Source organism: Pteropus medius, unplaced genomic scaffold, assembly GCF_902729225.1.
Source record: "Pteropus medius unplaced genomic scaffold, Ma_sr-lr_union100, whole genome shotgun sequence".
NCBI classification, from domain to species: Eukaryota; Metazoa; Chordata; class Mammalia; order Chiroptera; family Pteropodidae; genus Pteropus; species Pteropus medius.
The window spans coordinates 966,256-982,151 of record NW_024346771.1 but is presented as its reverse complement, the minus strand read 5'-3'; positions in this window follow the sequence as shown (position 1 = coordinate 982,151).

The following is a 15,896-nucleotide window of genomic DNA, read 5'->3' as shown; positions in this document are numbered from 1 at the left end:
GGCTGGGCCAGAGGTCAAGATCAAGTCCTTCAAAAGGGTTGTAAATACCTCCTCATCAGGGCTAGTGTACTGAGTGCGAAACATCATCTGTTACATGCCTATCTATTTCCAGAATTATCTGGACCAAATTAAGAACAGTCCATCTGCTCACTGTCTCTGGCAGCTCCCCAGGGTCAGCCCACACTGTCTTTGCAGTGGACATGAGCCGGTTAATGAGGGAGTAATTGCCTGCACCCCACGCCACATTCTAGAGGCGCTGCCTGAGGGATGGTATCGCTGTTAAGGAGGCCAGCTGAGCTATCTCTTCTGGAGATAATTCGGTCCCTTCGGCTCCGTCATCCACAGCTGCAGCAGCCACACTGGAAACATCTCCTCGGCTCTGCCATACCTGTTTCGTCAGGTCTCTGAGTTCTGTGGTGTACTGGATCAAGGAGGTATGCTTTTTTTTTTTTTTGGCCTTGGAGGCACCACCAGCTTGCCAACCTCCCGGGACCAATGGCTGTTCCACTTCAACCTGCTGCTGTATCACCAACCATGGCTGCTGCGGTATCACCAGCGAGCTCCCAGACCAGGACGATGGCAGCGACCCATCAGGGCCCTGCAGCATGTGTTCTGCTGCTGCCAGCCTCTTTTCCAGCACTTCTTCCTGATGTTGCAGTTGTTGCACCCACTGAGCCTGGTCCTGAACCTCCAGACTGGCCTGCTGCAGCACCGCCAGGAACATCCAGGACCCCCAACCTGCTGCCTCCCAGTGAGCAATGTGGACATTCGGTTCTAGCATCTCCAGGGCTTTCCGGACATCCTCTGGACGTGGCTTCACTCCATCTCAAGCCTCCAGATGTATCCATGTAGCCAGATACGTGGGCACAGGATACCACTGGGAGGTGGGGGCCACCCGGGGACCATCTGGACCACTAGAGGCTGTACTCACCTTATCCTGCCCGCTACGCCACGTGTCAACACCAAGATGATCAAGAAGGGAAGGTTTCGGAAGTGAGATGCCGAGTTGAAAGAATGCATGAGGAGCCAACATAAGAATGGAACAGCAGGCACCAACTTTATTGCGAGGAGCGCGTGCATCTGTGCTAAGGGACTGCATGGGCTTTATATATGTCAGAGAACAATAGTGGCATTCTGCCACACATGTGTGATACAATAAGCTGAATCCTACTTGCATAAGTTAGGCGCAGGCGCCCTACTACATTAATGTAACATTCTAAATCCAGAGTTCTATCTCTATCCGCGAGCCTGGATCACAGCCAGACCTGGGACCCACACCCACTTAATTAAAATATAAATTTCATAATACAAATTCTCAAATATAGTCAGTCTATCTCTGTATTCTATTGTAGTTGTATTGCAACTATATTGTTTTGATTTTAGTAGTTTTATAGTAAGTTTTGTTCTCTTTCTCTGGTAAGGCAAGTGTTTCCTCACTATTCTCCAAATTTATTCAATAAACTTTTGAATATTTTTTATTCCATACAAATATTTAAATCATTGTCCATTTTCTAAGAAAATATATCTTCATGTTTTGATTTGTACTGTATTAAATGTGCCTATTAATTTGTTAAAAATTGACATTTGCATATTAAATCTCTCTATCCATGAATAGGGTATAATGCTCAATTTATTTAGGTTCTTTAATAAAATTTGAGAAGTTTTAAAAATATAATTCTTATACCTTTATTAGTGAATCTGTTCTGAATTTTTAAATAATTTTTGTCACTATTATGAATAGAATATTTTTTCTCATGTCTAACAGGCAATTGCTAATATAGAAGAAAGTTAAGGATCTGGGCATATGTATCCGGTATTCATCAATTGAGCTGAAATCTCTAATTGTTCTAATTGTTTTTTAAGGGAGTCTTTTGCATTTTATAGGTATACAGTCATACTGTATAAAAGTTCATCTTCGTTTTCAATGCTTATACCACTTGTTAAATTATAGAATAGTCTTATTACATTAGTTAAAAGTTTCAAAAATTATTGAATAGTGGTGAATGTAAATATTGCAGCTTTGTCACTGATTTTAATAGTAGTTGCTTTAATTTGTTACTCAATCATATGATGTTGCTGACTGTAATTCACGGTCTTTAGCAGGTTTAGGTAGTTTCCTTCTGTTCTTATTATACTTGGAATTTTTATTAGAAAACCTGCTTTTTCAACTTTTCTCACTTATTGCCATAATCACATATTTTTTTTACCTTTGATTTGATAATATTCTAAGTTGTGTTGATGTGTTTCCTAGTGTTATAAAACATTACAATTCTAGAATAAGCACTACATGATTATTCCTATGCCTCTCAAACCATTCTAGACTATGAAAAAAGATAGAAAGCTCTTTACTGCATTGTATATTTTGCCATATCCTTAATACAAAAACCTGCTACAAAATATATAATACAAAAATTACAGAATAATTTTACTTATGAAAATAAAGAATTCTAAACAAAATATTAACAAATGAAATCTAGCAGTGTGTTAAAAGAATAACAAATTATATGAGAGAATAATTAGGAGACATAAAAGACTCAACAACAACAAAAACACCAGAGTAAAGGAATTTGAAAAAATGGTTAGATATCAAAAATCAATAATATCGAAAATCAGTAGTTATTCTAAATACTAACAACAACCAGTTATAATTGGAACTGGAAAAAAAAAACATATCCTATTCATACCATAGTTTTATTTTTTTAACCAAATTTTTGGAAGAAAAGTTATTTTCAATGTTATTTGGGGTTTGTGAAACATAATCTTGAAAATGAAAAATAAACATGGGTCGGGCCCTGAATGTTGTCTAATGATTAATTCACACAAGACCATTTGGAGATAAGGCACTGGATGCATTGCTGACTCATCGGATCTTCATTCTCTCAACCAGAACAAGTGCACCAGCCAAATTCAGAATAATCCTATTATTTCCCTGAAAATTACTTTCTAAATCATGTTTCACAATTGTGTTTGGGCTGGTCTTACATCAAGGGCATGGCTGATGTTCACTTTAAATCTGCTAAACATTGTATTGTCGCTGTTAACTATTAAAAAGAAATGCTCCATATGCAGCTTGGATAGAAAGTCCCCTGGAAAGAAAGAACTGGGTTGTCACATTTATTGGAAGTTTCCTATTACTAAGAATACATTCATTTATTTATGGATTTAACAAATATTTATTGCACACCAGTGCTGGGGATAGAGGGGTAGGCAGCACACAGACTAGGTTCCCCCCTTCATGTAGCTTACAGACTAGTGGGCTGAAGATAGTACTGCACAGAAATTGTGACGGACTAATTACTTTCATATGGAAAAACAATATGGAGAGCAACTGGTGAATGAAGAATTACTTATCTCCACTCCCAACTGAATAAATAGGGTCTTTATCATGAAAAGACCTGGTAACAGTATACTATAGTAAACGTTAATATGACACATAGGAAAGCCCCTTTTCAGTTCAGTTCTGTATCCTTCTCCCCTCTACTGCACTGGGCACATGTTCTCTAAGCAGAAGGAGAAGCAGCATTTCCTTTCTGTCTTCTCTCTGGGGCTGAGGTCAGCTTTGGGCCAAGGCCAGTATGAGTCAGCTTGCCCAGCACGGACTCTCATGGGGCTTTGAGACTGACCTTGCTAAAACTTTTGATGTATACATCTAGTGTGTGTATCCAGGATCCAGGATAAAGTGGGGATGTTCCTGTGGAATATGGGGCATGAGACCTGTGTGGCACCTGGGTTGACAAAGTAGTGAGGAAAAACATCTGGGATTTTTTTCCAAAAGAAATTTGTTAATTCTAACAGAAGCCACCAAACTGTTCATATATTTGTTCTCATAATTTCATTTTGAGGAATTTATGGCAAGAAAACAACCTAAAAGAAAAAAAAATCCAAAAATATTCTCGTAATAGCGTAATTCGTAATCATAATAACTTCTTAGCTTCTCAAGTACTTCCAGTGGAGAACTGTAATGTAACCTGGATGAAACATTAAAGAGGTATTAAAAATTGAAAGGATGTGTACTTTGTTAATTCATGGAAATAATTACATTTAGAACAGACCATAAGACGGTATTCACACACGAATTATAATTAAATATCGGTAGGATATCAAGAAAGATTAGAGTAGAATTTAGAATATTGCTAATGGTTTAGAATTTAATTAGGTTTTCCCATTGAATTCTCTATTTAAAAAAAAACACCCTTTTATGCAAATGGCAACTGATATCAACATACACAATCTATTCAGGCCAGGCTTAAAAGGGAAGAGCAGAAGCAGTTGTCCAGCATGCTGGAATTTGTCAGTTAGCCAGCCCCACCTCCAACCTCTCCAAGTCTTGAACAGAGACCAGGTTCTGAGGCCCTACCACCTCCTAACAAATTGCCCCGATGTTAGCTACTCAGATCCATAAGCATGCATCTCAACTTCTTTGGGTTTCTGGTTCTGCGCTCTGTCCCTTTTCAGTCTAGTAATGCTAATTACCTAAATGAGGCTAACTCTCCTGAGACTGCATGCTTGCCTGGAACACAACCATGTCTATCTTCATGCCTTTCACATTCTCACACAGGCTTCCTCCCAGCACCTGCAAGTGGAACTTGTTCCTGTAACACTTAACTCATCCTACGGCATTTAGCTGCCTTATGCCCAGATGTCCTCTCATTACTAAAGTTCATTCCTTTATAGCTCAGGGGCTTTTCATCTTTAAAGAACTCTACTAAAAGTTGTACCCTTTTAAGGCAGTACTTTCTAATATCGTGGCTGGGTTTGTCATTCCTTGAGTAAACAGGGAAGGGGGAGGCATAGGAATAACAGTAACAGCTACCTTTTATTGATACCCAGTTTGTATCTAGCACTTTTTATACATCAATATTCACAACAACATTACAGTTTCCCTTTGCAGATCAGAAAGGTTAAACAACTTGCCCACGATCATATAGCTGGTATGTGACCAAGTCAGACTTTAAGCTCAGGACTATCTGACTTGAAAGCTAGGGCTCTTTCAATCACCCCACACTGCGCTCTGTCCCTTTGTAGTTTCAGAGAAAGCCCAGGGCTAGACTTGCACACAACTTCACTTTTCTGGGCTCTGGTTTCCTCATCTGTAAAGTGAGGGAACTGGACTTAAAAAGCTGTCTACTATGAAAGAATAGAAGGTGCTAGGGAAATGGCCAAAAGGTTACCCAGAGGCCCTCCTTTCTCATTTCACCCTAGGGATTACTGACAGGCCACCATGGGTGCCTGTGTGGCATGTTATCCATTCACTAGAGAGAAAAGGAGAACAGAACAGGAGTAATCACCACAGCTGAATTTTCCCATTTTCCCCAGTTGTTACTCGAAGAAACAAGCATGTGACTCCATACACATTTGGAAAGAGAATCTTTTCTGATAGGGAGCTCTCAGCTGGCAATTTTAAGCATGGTAATCTAAATACTTTCCCATATAATGTGAAGAAATTCCTGGTGTAAATGTTACTGGACATCATTGTGGATGCAGGATTAGCAGTGGAGGTTCTCTCAGAACAGGCTCTGATTTTGCAAAAGTCTTAAAAGAGGAAACACATAAGGATGTAGTTTTGCACTCAGGGTTAAGTAATGTCATTGTAGGCTTTGTCATCAAAGAAAACATGCAGAACGCAAATGAGAGGAAGCATTACAATTGGGGGCGGGGAAGCCCCTGAAAAGGTTAGGTAATAAGGCAACAACTGTTCCTTTCCCAGGAACTGCGCCCAAGGACAACATGCCTGTGTCATACACAGATACATAGACACCCCTCTTAAAAATACAAGACTACATTCTCCTAAGTTTCTCTTTAAGCACACTAGATGAAATGAAATCCAACCTCAATCAAGCTGGAAGGCATTTAAAATTCAGATTCAACCCATCAGTTATTGACAGCTGAATGCAAATCTTCTTTCACCTCTCATGAACCCACGTTTCCAGGAGCTATTTTCCCTCCTGAGTCTCTGCAGCCAGCACTTGGCTGGACTCAGCCTTTAGCTTTGCTCTCAAAGGGAGACTGTCAGGTCACTTGGCACCTGCAGGAGCTACTGTGTCCGGGAGAGGGCACGAGTCAACAAACCTGACAGCAGGCAGCCAAGGCCTGGGCTGCTCCCTCTGTTCTTCCCAAGGGGGGCGGCCTTGGGGCTCCTGTGCGCCTGCAAGTGGGCCACCCCACGTGTAAGTGCTGATAGTGGGCTGGAGCCTCTGTGTAAACCCGAGTTGCTGTCTGTAGCTGCAGGTCTGCTGCGCTCTCACCAGTAGGCTAACAATTAGTGCACAGCACTCTAAAAGCACTCAGGACATCTGCACAACTCCAAGCATTTTTAAACTAGACTTATAGGAGGAAGATCTGTAAAACTCTAAAAGCTCAAACCACCAGCAAAGAGGGTGTACATTTTTTATACTTCCACTGCACTATATCTGCGTTGACATTTGCTTCTCTTGCTCTCAGTTAAGGTGAAACCATGGTGAGACAGAATCCTAAACAGTCTCTGCTAAGCTGCAGGGGTGCTAAATGATGCTATTAATAGAAGAGATTTGAGGAATTCTCTTTGATACAAACTATGTTAGAACTGACCTTTAAATTCAAATCAAAGCATTAAGTCTATCTTAATAGCCCATGTTATATGTTGTTTATTTCCAGATAAATTACTAGTTCACCGGTGGACATGCTTCTTTCCAGTTGCTCAGTAGAGAGGGGGTGGTGGTGGAAGGACATGCATCATTTTGGGATTTTGTTTCGTTGTTAGGATCTCCACGTGATTGATTTTGAAGTGCAGAAACTACTTCTCCAGTCACTGAGGTTCACAGCCAATAGCTTTGGTATTTTCTATTTTTGGTTTAGCTTTTCTGGGTTGGAGAGGTCAGTTAGGTACAGAAAATTCTGCCTGAACAGGGCCAATACAGATATTCTGAATTAATTCTAACTCTGGGCTTAGAAAGCCTGGAGGGTAAGTGTTCTTAAACATTCCATAAAGGTTTATTAAGTGTACCTCAGGCCAAGCAGTCTGATAGGTGCTGGAGATAGAGCACCCAGCAAAGGCCTCACAGAGCTTATATTTCAGTAGGAGAGAAAAGAATGAATAATATATATTATACCATATTTTATATAATGTCAGATGGTAAAATATGAAGAAAATAAAGCAGGGTGAGGAGGCAAAAGCGATGGGGGCTGTCATTGTAGGTAAGGTGGGTGGCAGAGTTTTCTGAGAGGTGGTGATATTGAGCAGAGAACTGAATGAAAGGAGAATGTCAGAGCAGAAAGCATCTGAGGCAGATGGAGGCAGAGAGAAACGACAAGGCCGAGGGCCCAGGGGCAGCCATCAGCCCACCAGTGAATCAGGAAAAGGCACCTCTTCTGGGCAGACAGCCCATGCTTGGGCTAATAATGAGCTGCTCATCAGATCTCCTTGCCTACTCAGCCACACCATTCACTGTACAGGGGACAGCCTGTGCACAGCCACACAGTCTCCCCTAGTGGCACTTGCTTGAGACTTAGAGGAAATAGCAAGAAGGCTAGTGCAGCTGTAGAGGAGAGAGGGTAGAATGAGGAGAGTGGGAGAGTGGTAACTGGCAACCTCAGTCTTAAAAACTGGTGATTTAGAATAAAAATCCTTTTCTTTTATGAACTAACTACCAACCACAAAGGACAGGATTTAGGAGCAGCCCCTCTCCTGGGCTCCTCTCCATTCCCTGTTATGGCAATGATTTTCCGCCATCAACCACGAGGCTGAGGTGAAATTTAAGAACCACATCAGCCCTAATGACAGTACCACTCCAATTTGGAAACAAGGCCAGCTGTTTCCGTGCCTATCTCACACAGAGAAATTTCTTCTTCCTCCCTCTTTTTATTCTTTGTTTTGCACTATTTGTACTATGCTTGTCTCTCCTGAGATAAGACATTCTGCACAGCAAAGTCAAAAGAACCTTGGCATGAGTGTAAAATCACAAATATTTTTTAAATTACAAAGAATATCCCAAGTAGACTTTCCACATCCCTTCTTCCGTCTCTAATTCCTTTCTTTATGAGAGGTTTTCATTTTCTACTTTATTTATGAATTGTTTAAAACGTTTTACAAATCTATTGCTTTTACAAGCCTCCATCCAACTACTTGATATTATTTTAATTTAATTTAATTTTAAAAAATAATTTAAGAAAACAAAATGTTGTGTTGTATCATGTTGACATCTACTAGATATCCCCAAGCCATTATTATAAATGAGTTTGATGAAGTAGATAAGAAGGACCTGTTAGAATGTTAATTAAAGACTTCCAGTGTGGTCTGGAGATGGGAATACGAGATAGAACTATAGTCCTAAAGGCCATTCCATGCCACTCCCCTTCCCTCCCAGCACAGACCCAATTAAATCAGTTTAGTATAATCAGAAAGCCTCCAAAATACAGGAGTGGCCATTCATGCAGTTTAAAGTAGAAAGCAAAGTTAAGTTCCATTCTCCAACAAATCTATTTGTTAATCAAAAGTAAGCAAGTATAAGTATTGTTATGGTAAAAGAAAAATCAGAGAAAGTGAGACACAAACCAAGGGATAGACGAATAAGCCAGAATTGACAGTTCCACATGACACTTGACACTTAGTTTTATGTGATTTGCTTGCTAGATGATACTTAACCCTCATCCCACCCTCCCTGGGGTGGGAGTCAGAGATGGAGTGCTGGTGTCTCTTTAGCACATTACTTAGAAGTAAAAACACTGAAAGCTTAATGGCATTTGAAGCAGCATTGAAATGTTTCTTGTTTCAAAATGGTTACATTAAATAAGTAATTACAAAGTGGATGCATTAAAACACTGTGGACCCATTTCCCCTAAAACTGAGAACTGGGATGATTCTGACTTCTCTGTTGTGCTCCAACTTTCTCCTCTGCTCTTCTTTGTCCTGCCCATCTAGTACCAGCTTTGTACATGCATGCTGTTTATTACTGCTTGTTAAATAAACAACTGGGGCTCATCTCCTGAATGCTCACTATGGATTTATTCAATAATCCCTACCCCGGAAACATCTATAGACAGTGAGTTAAGAGTATATAAGAATGAGGTACTTAGAGTTGAGATTGGAGGGAGGAGGAAGGAAGGATAGAGGAGCAGGGCAGTATCGAGACTAAAACAAAACTAATGCATTTTGACCATAAAACTCTCAGAACACAAGGCTCAAAGGAAATGTACCAATGAGTGACTGTGAGAATAAGTATCTCCTAGAAAAAAAATGCTTCTTGTTCATTGTGTAGAAATGAATTAAGTGTGCTGAGGAGAGTCATTGGTAATCCCAAATTCTTGTGGTTTTCACATGAATGGGGCACAAGATGAACATAAAATCACTAAAATACAATCTAAAAAAGTCAATATATATAAGATACTCTACAATCAGTTTAGTGATTGGCATCTAGATAATTATGTTGATAAATATTTTCGACAAACAGATATTGTACCTCAAAGAAAAGGAAAATAATTACATTAAATAAATGTACAGATATATGAAAAGATGCTCAACATCACTCATCATCAAGGAAATGTAAATTGAAACCACAATGAGATATCACTTCACAACTGTTAGAATGGCTATTATCAAAGAGACAAGAAATAACAAGTGTTGGCAAGAATGTGGAGAAAAGAGAATGCTTGTGCACTGTGGGTGGGAATGTAAATTGGTGCAGCCACTATAGAAAATGGTATGGAGGTTCTTCAAAATATTAAACATAGAATTACCATATAATCTAGCAATCCCACTTCCTAGTATTTATCTGAGGAAAACAAAAACACTAATTCAAAAAAATATATGCACCCCAGTGTTCACTGCAGCATTATTACAATAGCCAAGATATGGGAACAGCCATAGTGTTTATCAATGCATGAATGGATAAAGATGTGGTACACATACACAATGGAATAGCATTCACTCCTGAAAATGAATGAAATTTTGCCATTTGTGACAATATGGATTGACCTTGAGGGCATTAAACTAAGTGAAATAAACCAGACAGAGAAAGACAGATACCCTATAGCCTTACTTATATGTGGAATTTAAAACCAAACTAAACTAAACCAGGCTCATCAATACTAAGAACAGATTGGTTGTTGCCAGAGATGGGGGGTAGAGGAGGATGGATGAAATGGGTAAAAGAGGTCAAAAAAGTATAAATTTCTAAAAATATATAAGTCCTAGGAATGTAGAGTACAGTATTGTGACCGTAGTCAATAATACTGTATTATATATTTGAAAGTGGCCAAGAGAGTAAATCTTAAAAGCTCTCCTCACAAGAATTTTCTTGTAACTATGTGTGATGACAGATGTTAACACTTATTGTGGTGATCATTTCTCAATGTATACAAATATTGAATCATTACGTTGTACATCTGAAACTAATATAATGTATGTTAATTACGCCTCTATAAAATTTTTATTAAAAAAAAAGAGAGAAATAAAACCAAATGAAACCAATAGCTGGTAAGCTTAATTGAGGCCCAAACAGAGCCCAGTACTGAGATGCTTCCCCTTGATATTAATGTGCAATGATATCATAGCAGGATATATTTTTTCTGTATTAATCAATCATTGTAATCAATAATGCTGTGCTAAATGCAAATATTATCTACGAAATCTTGGAATCTGCTACTTGCCTCTTTTTAGAGATCTAGAGTATGGCAAACCCCCTGGTAACAACAGATGTTATTTGTTTACAGGAAAATGCTCTTTATATGAAATGTACCTTCCAGCCATGCCTAATCAATATCCAGCTGACACATACTGCAAAAATACATGCCTTATTTGGCATCATTCTTCTCAGGGACATTCTAACCAGATGCAACTGGTGACCACCTTCAATAACACTTACAGTTGAGGTCTGAGCCAAGAAGCAACAGTGGTTTTTTTCTTTCTCATCAGTCGTGCTCATTTAATTATTTACAAAGTTTTCAAACAATTTAAAAAGCTTAAAATGGAAGGGGAGGCAATATGAGGTAATAAGTTCCTTTACTGGAGATGTTCAAGGCTGAGTGTCTGTTTTATTGTCCAAAAATGGGTATAGTGGATTTACCTTGCATGGAGTATTTTGAGAATTAGATATAATATATGTAAAGCACTTATCTCAGTTCCTGAAAACAGTAGATGATCAATAAATTGAAACTATCATAAATGGGAAGAGAATTGGACTGATGACTTAAAGGATTAAGTGACATCCTATTTTAAGATGTTAGGATTCTAGATCCCAAACTTTTAAAGGCTTACAGTACTGAAAAGAATTTCCACAATCACAAATATGTGTTGAGTGCTTACTATGGACAAAGCACTGTGATTCAAGGAAAATTGTCAGAAAATAATGAGGAGAAACTCAATAATCTATCTTACATACTTGTGTAACTTTTTCTAAAGTTAAAGAAATAGAAACTACCTAAAAGGCCCTACCAAAAGCAAGCAACAGCCAATGACAGTCTCCTCCCCCAAGGGTAACTGTGAATTAGGATGAATATAACATGTAAATATAAGGCCCTCATAGAAAGACAACATAGGCTCTAGCCAGGAAACAGGAAGAGCAGAATTGAGGGAAATCACTCCAAATGGAGACTGCCATCCTGGCTCAGGGAAGCTATGGGTGAGACTAAAGGGTTAGGCAGGTCTGCTCAGAGCTTAGAGACTGTTGGCTAACAGTTAGTGACCCCAAAACAGCCTTTCCAGCCACTTGAGAGGCAAGAAAGGGGACTCCGTCCTGGATCTGGCAGAGAGTGGAAGCAGGCTGGACAAATAAGAGCAATGGACTGCAGGGCAAAAGTCGACAAAGTTTTGATCACATGCATACCTTTCATCTGTCAGTGTTTTGACACTCCCTCGTGCCTCAATATATTATTTATAAGTTACCTCCATGTACTACATATTAAGTGTATTATAAAACCTTCACAGAGTATAGATTTTTAAAGAGATGACATCTATCGAAAAAGAAGTCGTAACACTGTATTCTTCTCCTTAATCAGTTTTCTTGTGCACACCACTTTGGAGAGAATAGGTGAACTGGTGGGAGAGAGGGGAGTATGGAGTTTTCACTCGATACTCAAAGGCAAAAACATCCTTAACAAGTCTTCCTTAGCTTTTCTTCAAAAGAGAATCCTGTCACCACTTCAGTAAACTGGCAGGAAGAGAGCCAGTTATGAACTCAATCTCCCACCATACTCTCTCTAGCTTCCAGCCTTTGGATTGTCCTTTTCCTCCAAAGGTTGCCATAATTACACTTGATGCCATTGCCAAAAGGTTTTCCACCCTTAGGAAGTTCAGACCACATAATCCAATAGTGACTATATTTGACCTGGAAGAGTTTGAAAAATAATATTATAACTGTTTTCAATTTTGGGGGAAAGAAAACACTTTGTTTAGACTATATCTTCTGAGGAGAGAGCCTGAACCTTATAGAGCTCTCTTTGTACAGAGTCTTGGGTGCATTAAAGCACTGGGTCCGAAGTGGGTTTTCTTTGATTCATTGGTTGGTTTTGGCTAAATATAAGAGTAGGAAAAAATTATTTCCTCTGAAAACAGGTGTATAATTAGCAAATATCAGTGTATTTTTCCTGCAGGTTTTACAAATAGCTCATTGTCCCTATTAGAGAACATCAAATTTGTTGTGGAATTTCTATATTTGCTTCATTTTATTCTTGTAAAGAGAAATACAAACCTATAGTGGTTTATAAATAAGAACTTTATCAAAGCTAACTATATAGGCAAAAGCATTTGTCCTCTTTGCTACAGTTCTAATATATGACTGTATTTTGTAGCCAGGACCTCTCAGCTCCCGAATGTACAGGGCCTCCATAGAACGACCCAAATCACATTTGGGGTCTTGGTTTGACAAGCTTTCAATTGGGAGAACTAGCTGGTTTCTGCCTCTATACACTTGCACTGGCTTTCCAATATAATACCTGGTAATTCTCTACCAAGAACCTGGTAGTCAGTCTTGATTACCTTAGAGATGCTTTATCTCCCGGTGCACCTTCAGGGAATGGCACCAGACCACTGCTTCTATCTGTTTAGCCAAGCCCAGGGGATGTGAGTGTGGTTCTCACTGCCAAGAGGCAGTTAGTTTACTGAGTTAAATAAAACAAACTACAAAACCCAGTTTATGTAGGGGTTTGGGAACACATTTTTATATCTCGAAAAACTTAAGAAAAATTAGTCCTATAATTTTTTTATAGTAATTAAGGAAAAGTCATATTGCTGTTTTATTCGCTGTTAGGTCAGTTTTTCTGTTTCCTTAGTTCTTTTTTACTTGCATTTGTCAAGGTATAGCAAGGGTAGCTGTCTGGGTTGGCACCAGTGAGCTTTCATGAACACTACTCCATGGCATCAGCTGATTTTATGCCACGCATGGGGTGAGATATGTAAAAGAGAAAAGCAGAAATCACAAAGACTTTCTGAAAGACTCATAAGAAGGTTAAACCATATTTTTTGAATTTACACAATACTGTTTTAAGGAACACCATATTTTATTATAACCAGTCTCACCACTCTTTAGCCATGAATATAAATGTTGTTTTATCTAACTAGAGTTTTTGCACATTCATTTACAGTAAATTTAATTATTTTACTTGATGTGGACTTTCTGTTATATTTCCCCCAATTATGGAAATGAGTGTATTATGCAACTAAGAGGTTGATAAATATGAAAATTATTATAGGATCAACATTGCTTACAGGCCACAGCTCAGGCTGTTTGTGAAGTAACAAAGGGTATGAAAAATTTTTTTCTGGTTTGCCCTAGATTCAGGTTTATCATTCCTAGGCCTGATTTATAAATGCCTGAATCTTAATCTCTTTTACAAATTAGCCTGATCCTTGGTCCAGACGTGAAAGGAAATTAGGTTTTGCCTTGAAACAACAAGGCTATAGACAGTGGAAAAACAGAAAATACTGAAACAAAATACTAGTTAAGTAAATACAGAAAAATATCATTAATTTAAAATCCCTTAATCAAGAATTTGTGATAGCTAAGAAAGGCATAAGACACAAGTGTACCTTTGGCCTAATTGTGTAAGAATTTGCTAAGCCAGTTACTAGTGGAAAACATTTTTTGCGAGAGAAGGCTGAAACTTCTAAAGTGACCATTTCTGTTATCTTTTAGTAATTTTAGACATTTACAATACTGAATGATTTCTTAGTTATAAATAATTCTTATTCACAACTTCAGTCCTCCTTGAGCAACTACTAAGTAAATCTTCCTTGATCTACTATAAGATTTGCTGTAGTGATGAAGGTAGCCTTTCCTTCGTAAAATAAAAATGAAAGCCTTTTCCTAAATTAAACTGTCCTTCCTTCCTAGTTTTTTTGAGCAAAGCGGCATGTTAGATGTTCTGGTTTAAGTACATGAGATCTAGAAGCAGCTTGCCTAGGTTCAAATCTCCCCTTCTACCAATTGAGCATATTATTTATGGTTATGAAGTGTCCATATTCTTGTCTGTAAAATGGAAAAAAAATAATAACTAAAAAAATTAAAAACTGTAAAACACTTAGAACCAAGCCTGGTCCCTTATAGCTAACTCCTGTTGCCATGACACTATACTGCAGGTCCATGACGCAAGTTAGACTCAGTCACACCCCTAGAGCATCACTAAGAGAAATTTCTGTGAAATGGTTTATAAACGTGTTAGAGCAGACAGGCTTTTTAGCCCGTTTTTACATGGCACAAGGGCATATTTTCACACGCAGTGTACACAACCTCCCCCCGCCCGCGCTGCCCCCGGCCCCGATTCTTCAGTCTTCTTTTCTTCTGGCCTCCAGCTACCCAAGCCTGCCAGGTACTTCTGGTTAATTATGCATAAGCCAAGCCATCCCCTCCCAGTCTCTACGAATTGCTTCTGTTCTCTTTTCAATTCGTGCAAAATGCACCTGCTCCTTGAAGTTTTCCCTCACTAACGCCCTCCCCGATCTATGATCAACCCTAGACTGGGACACAGCTCTGTTTAGGAACCCCTTCTTAATAAACTCAGATCGTTAGTCTTTCTGAATCGCCTGGTTTTGAGCAGCCGACCCTGAGCTGTCGGACTTTAGGCTTCAAACAAGATTCGTGGTTAAAGATACAAGAACATTAGAATGGCTGAGCTGAGGCCCCCGAGGGCTGGTGAGCGCGACAAGAAGTCAGTTACGGGATGGTTCGTTTGGACAGGACAAGGACGAGGGAGAAGGGAGGTTAGTGACGCACCTGAATAAGTCCGCTAAACGAAAGGTAATAAACTAAGGTTTGATGTGATGTCGACGAGAGTCGCGCGCGCTTGCGCGCGCGCACACACACAGAAAAAAGAGGGTAGTCCGAGGTGTCTGACAGTGACACAGCCCTGAAAAGGACGTGGTCTCAAAGCCCCCCAATTTCCGGAGCATCTCTGGCCGCGCCACCTCTGGAGATTACTGTTAGCGCATCTCTCCGCCCCGCCAGGCTGAGGAGCGCCTGGGGCCCCCCCCCACCCCCACCGTCACCGCAGCCCTCTGTCCCCAGCGAATGCCGCTCCCCAGTGTCCTCTCGAACGCCCTCGTGGCTGTCGGGTTTCGAACCCCGGCGCGGACCCTCGCCCTCCGAACGCACAGCAGAGTAGCTGGCGTAGCCTTTGCCCCCGCATCAATCATTAATGGGCCAGCTCGGGCTGCTGCAGCCCTAGAAGGGGGGATGGTACGGAACTCGAGACTGGGGACAACTCTATCACCCGAGGCGGCCGCGAAACACTAGCCGGGGAGGTCCCCGCCCCCACCTACGTGTGCCCGTCCCTCCTTCCCTCCAGCGATTCGGCTCCCACATCCCCGCCTCCTGCGCCGGGGGCGGCGGCGGCTGCGCCCGCACCGCTCGATGCCCAGTCACCGCAGCAGCGCCGCCGCCGCAGTCCGCTGCGCCGCCGCCGCCGCCGCCGCCGCTGCCGCAGCGCGG